Source organism: Bidens hawaiensis, unplaced genomic scaffold (genome assembly GCF_021521415.1).
Source record: "Bidens hawaiensis isolate Kalapana, Puna unplaced genomic scaffold, B.hawaiensis_p1.1 tig00010668_1, whole genome shotgun sequence".
Lineage (NCBI taxonomy): Eukaryota > Viridiplantae > Streptophyta > Magnoliopsida > Asterales > Asteraceae > Bidens > Bidens hawaiensis.
This window is the reverse complement of record NW_027491816.1, coordinates 574,143-580,142: the sequence shown is the minus strand read 5'-3', so window position 1 is coordinate 580,142 and position 6,000 is coordinate 574,143. Positions and strand designations below refer to the sequence as shown.

General features: G+C 35.8%; 1 pseudogene; it reads right to left on the bottom strand.

The window, feature by feature from the left end:
* Positions 1 to 564: 564 nt before the first annotated feature.
* LOC143535853 (tryptophan aminotransferase-related protein 4-like) overlaps positions 565 to 6,000 on the bottom strand; it is a 29,741-nt pseudogene continuing 24,305 nt past the window's right edge.

Here is a 6,000-nt window from a genome sequence, read left to right as displayed (position 1 = left end):
GGGGAGTTTATTAGTGCACCTTTTTACGTCTCGGTCTTTTTTAATGTATTGGGAATAGATAATGTATAGGGGTATATTAGTCTTTTAATGTAAGGCTTATTCGTTAGAGTAGCTAATAATGAATGACCCGCTTAGTTTTTCTCCTCATTCGTTATTTGATATTTAACGAATGATAGTTAACGTATAGGGCTCATTCGTTAAGGGATGTTAACGAATGATAAAACGAATGAGAGGCTCATTCGTTAGGCCTGTATAAAGAATGAGCTCGTCGTCTATATATACTATGTAATTATTCATTATCTATAACAGTTTTTATTTTGTCACATTTCATACCGTTACTCTACCCAAATCTAAATCTCCTCTCAACACACACACTACACAGAGTAAAGTAGATCTAGACTTAACCATATTCCTATCAAAGACTAAATCTAATGTATAATCAGAATCGTACATTCTCAAAATAAAAATGAGTAAATTACTAAAACTTAATTAAATTACATAAAAAAACTTAACTAAATTAAAATGAGTAATAAGAATTCATATATTCATCCATATTGTGAATGCTTACAATGTTGCAAATTGCACAAGTAAAAATATACTTTTTTTCTATATCAACATCAAATTTTTTATATCCGTATGAAGAACAATCTTTTTTTTTTCTTTCAGACACATGTTACATACAAGCAGGCAACTAGATTAGGATTGCCTGAACAATTATCCAACAAACTTTTATTGTGCAAAAGGCTTATAAATATGATCATCATTGTATACATGATTCATTTGAACTCTTCATATTGTCCAGACGGACCTGATGCTGCCATTTTCAGTAGACACTAGCTCAGTGAGCCGTTGCATAAGCAGCTCAAAGTCATCTTGGCTCTTGATGAGACTAAGTCTCGTATAATGATCTTTTTCTGTAAATGTGCTTCCACTAAGACCTTTGATGTTTCTGGCTTTTAGCACTGCACCACAATCTTCATCTTCTTCTCTTTCACATTTTACCCATGCATAAGTTGTAGTTAATTAACACATATAACCAGAAATTACAAGTTACTTGATATAATATTAGTATAAATTAATAAGAACTTTTAAAATATTTAACGGTTTAAAAGTAACATGAACTATTATCGTTAGATAAACATGAAATACATTAACCTGGAGATGGTAGTCTAGTTTCGTTGAAGAAATTGCAGTGCAAAGGATGTCTTCTTTTAAGTGAAAATCTAGTTGACTTTGATAAGACTGAAGTCAATATCCCAACGCTCCTTCATTTTGTTATAAACAAATTCGAAAAGCGGTTTCCCATCTTCTTCAATTGCTACTTTTAGCAGCTTCAAAACTCTCAGTTGAGTATCCTTTGAGATCCCCGAATCAGCCACCATGATGTATTTTGAAACCTTCTCATATACATCTTTATCTTGGTAATCACCCATCTATAATAAACACACGTATGTGTTGATTCAATAGTAGATAACCCGCTAATTAAGGCACCAACATCTTTATATATTATGGTTAAAGAAGGTATTTATACAACTTCATATTGCTTTTATTAAAACTGTTTCTATAGTGAAGCTCTAATACCACATGTTGATTAGTTTCTCATGTAAGTAATAGAAAACATGATAAATATTTAACTTATGAACTTGTTACAGCAGAGAGAGTAGTAACCGCTGCAGGGTATGATGTAGTCGACATGTTTGTCATCTTGATCGAGTTCCCCTTTAGGATGTATAGTTAAGGATGGTGTTAGGGTTCTTGAGAGGAACCCGGTTTAGGAGAGAGGAGGCACACAAAATTGTTATGTGTGTGATTAGGTTTTGATGTTAATATTTATCTCCCTTTATATACACCCAAGAGGAAACCTTTTATTAGCTAGTAAGGGTAATATGACTCATCAACAATTACCAAACTAATATATAATAAGGTATAACTAATATTTTGATCTATTATAATATAAATGATTATAATGACCATATATAAGTATATATAATTACATATTTAATCTTACAATTTATACAACTTCATATCACTTTTATTAAAACTATTTCTACAGTGAATGCGTCCCTATATATAAATCCATGCATGTACCAAATGACGAATATAAACACACATACCCAAAACGTGTACCGGCATGGCCTGTGAGCTTAGAAAGAGTAAAAATCATGAGATCATGATCTGAAGGGCCTGGGATAGATGTAAAATGTGGCCAAAAGTAGGCATGATCGTAATCGTCTTCCCTCCAAGGACCGGTTTCTTCAACTCCCCGTCTGGATTGTTTGGTGAGGTTACAAATTCAACTACATTCATATCATTTGTTGAATTATTAGCTTGCATGAGTTTGTGTCTCCTTTAAACATAAAAGTCTCCGCGTTGAAAAACACAGTCTGACCCTCATACATCTATAGACCAACAATAGTAATTACAATAACTATAGTAGAGATATTAAAGTATCGTAATTAAAACTTGTTACCGGATAGAACGGTATGGAAGCGAGGACATTGGATGGCGAATAAGAGTTTTCTGAGGAAAGAGCATAAACTACTGCACTTAGGAGTTGGGATGCCCCAACACCAAAGACCATGTATCGTCCTTCGGTGACTGCATTCCCGACAATGGAATGCAGCTTGTGAATGTAATATTTATGCTCAGTTGGCATCATAGTGTTGTCGTCGAATCAGTAACTCATATGGTGCCATCCCGGTATGACGACTGCACTATTAGCGGCATGCTGCATCCAAAATGGTTCAAGGAATTAGGATCCCCCTGCAAATATGCATGATGGCACATCTCTAAGAATTAAAATAACGTTAAATGTATATCTCATCATTTTCTGTATCCAATAAGGTCTGAGATCTTCCACATCAAGACCATCCATGGCTTATGTGAAAGAGATTTGTTAGAAGGATGAAAAAGACATTTATTGTGGAGGGCCATCCATCCTTGAAGATCCTTCCTTAAGGATGGTGAAGGATGGTGGTTGGTGGGTCCGCAATGTTGGTGATGTGGAAATTATGAGGTTATTTGTGGGAATAATGAATATGTTATTGTTGTAGGTAAAAAGTGTGTGTGAAAAAATGAATGGAAAGCTGATGTGGCATGCTGACTAGACTGTTTGTAATAAGAATTACCCTGAAGTGATGCAGGCAGTCTCAGCACCCTTGAATAAGTTACCTATAACTTTGGTGTTGGTGAAATTGGTCAAAACTTATATACATTTGATGGTCCTTAATAAATTGAACTATCCCTATGTATAGGTGAAATAGTCAATAGTTTCATAGTTGGTGTTTAGTTCAAAGAATTAGCATGAATAAATTTAAATAATTAATTATCAGAGTTTAGTAGTTATTGCTTTATCTATGTGATTGTTTAAACGGCCACCCAACTAAACCTATTAAACTCATCACTATATTCTCCTTTTTTTTCGTAATATCCTTAAAAAATTTATTAATGAAGTATATAAATGTATCTGAATTTGATAATATTGGTGTAACTATAACTAGTATTTAATGGGCAATGGGGTTGGTTGCTTATTGGTAAAGGCAAAGCCTTTAAAAAAGTAAAGGGATGGAAGTCTTGGGTTCAAGTCTTTTTTCATATGACACTAATTCGCCGTTCATAAAAAATATAAACTAGTATTTACCTAAAAATATCAACAAGGGCAAATTCTCTGTTTTTTTTTCCTCTCTGAATGTCGTTTACTTTCAATTAGTCATTAAGTTTATTTGAACAAAGACACCGATTACTTCTAACGCTCTTTAGCCGAAAATCACTTTGTATTGGGCGCTCTATTAGTATTCTTATTAGAACACGTTTCCATATTTAAAGATGATCATATAATTTTCATGTTACAGTAAAGATTACTTTTGAAACACTCATTTCCAGGTACTATGATATTTGATATTCAGATTAAAACAGCATGTTGAAACCCTAATTGAACTGGACATGATTGTGTGAGAGTTCGATGATGGGTTTTAGTGAGGAGATAAGAATGGCCATTTTTTATTATTGAAGGTTCATAGTTGAATGTAGAAACCCCAAGTGAAACCACTATTTGACTCTGAGAGTTCAAGTGTTGTGTGTTGGTGTGTGAGGTTGTTCTTGATGATCTCCAGTGTGAGATGACGATAAGTAAAAGAGAGTGTAATGTTTTTATTCATAAGTGCATGAGTGTTACAAAAGGGAGTGTGTACATTTATAGGGTCCCTGGGAATCTTTCCCTGGACCATTACAACTAAGGTTTAGCCTATTATCCAACGGTCTTTTCTTCCTTCTGACTTTGGCTGGGAGCTCACTATTATCCGCTGGACATCTCTTGGTTTCCTCAGAGAGCATATGTTTCAGGTCTGGGCCCCCTCTTCAATCCTCCAGTCTGGGTTTGTCGTTGACTCAGTCTTTTGTCTGAATATGCTCTGGGCCTCCTCAGGATGGTCTCTGTCTTGGGCTTTGTTGGGCCAACTCTGGGGTATCCTCTTCAAGTCCCCCATTATATTATTTTTGTTATTTATGACAAAAGTAATAGACTTAATGCAGGCATGTCCCCCCTCTTTCTCCTCTTCTTATTTTCACTTTGGACCTATCTCTTTTCTACTGGGGTTGTAGCTGGCCTCCTTTTATTCGATGGATATTGTCTCGCCTCCAGGAGCATGCGTGCCTTGGGTCCTCCCCCAAGTCATGTTCATAGTAACTTTGACCCCTTTGACTTGGTCTTTTATTTTATTATACCCTTTGTCCTTGGGCCTCTTTTCTTGGGCTAGGTATCATGTTCTTCACTTACATGGGTTGTGATCCAGCTTAAAGAGCCCAATTCTCAGGTAGGCCCTTCAAGTCTCCCCAGTCCATTATGCTCGTTATTTATGACGAGTATAATAGACTCAAAACAAGTCTCTATTCGACCTCTTGTGTGATCCACCTTAAATTCCGATCGACTAAATGGTTGTGAGTATTTATTCTTACATGTGGGAATGAGTGAGTACAAATAGAAGATCCTCACTTTTTATAAAGCCATGGGGGCATCTTTGATATAAAAAGAATATCCATAGAACTATTCCGTACTGTTGATTGACTAGGAGCTTTCTCCTGGGCCATTGTTCTCTTTAACTTAGGCTTCATTCATTCCAACAACGTGGCATGTCACATGTGTTGTTCTAACCCTTTCCTTTGGGTTGATTCAACTAACTTATTCAGATCAATATGATAAGTCCTTAACCCCCCCCCCTCCCCCAAGAACCTTTTATTTCATTTATTTTCTTTGGGAGGTCTTTTAAATATTCTCTTTTAGGCTTCCTTACTTTAGCCACCCTTAATTTGAGCTCGTGTTTGCTACTGGACCTATTTATCTTATCATTTGGAGAACCCATTTCAAAGGTAACCTCATCAAGTCTTCCCCGTTTATTATCCTTATAACTAATGATAAAGGTAATGGACTAAGCCCCGCCCCGACTCATCCTTACCTTTCTTTGTTTTATATTATCTAATCTCATTTTATCTTTTCAGCCCATTACTGGTCCACACTTGAACCGACAACATTTATGAAAATGCCTCGCCTGCTTCCCCCAATATGTCATGATGTCTTTCGAATCGTCTTCTTTTCTCTTAACTATTGGCTTCCTTTTCCCACTTTCATATTTACATTTCCTATCTTCTTATTATCTGGTTGGTAGGATGTTTGGTTTGAGTATCTAGTACTCTCCAAGTATCTTGGTTTCTCCTGGGCTTTCCTGACTTGGTCTCTATCATGGGATGGAGACCCATTTTCATAGAATTCTTTACAAGATCCCTAGTCCTTATACTTTATGTTAAGCACAAGAGACTAATGTGGTCCTGGCCATCTTTCTTATCGCATACATGATATGCTCATTCCTTTTATTCCGTTTAGACCCATTCCTTGGGCCAGTTTCGGACGAGGTTCTCTTTTTATTTTTTTGTTGAGGTAGATGATATTTAGTTTCCAAAACTCTCCTTGACCTGATTCTCTTGACAATTTAAATCTACCACGATAGA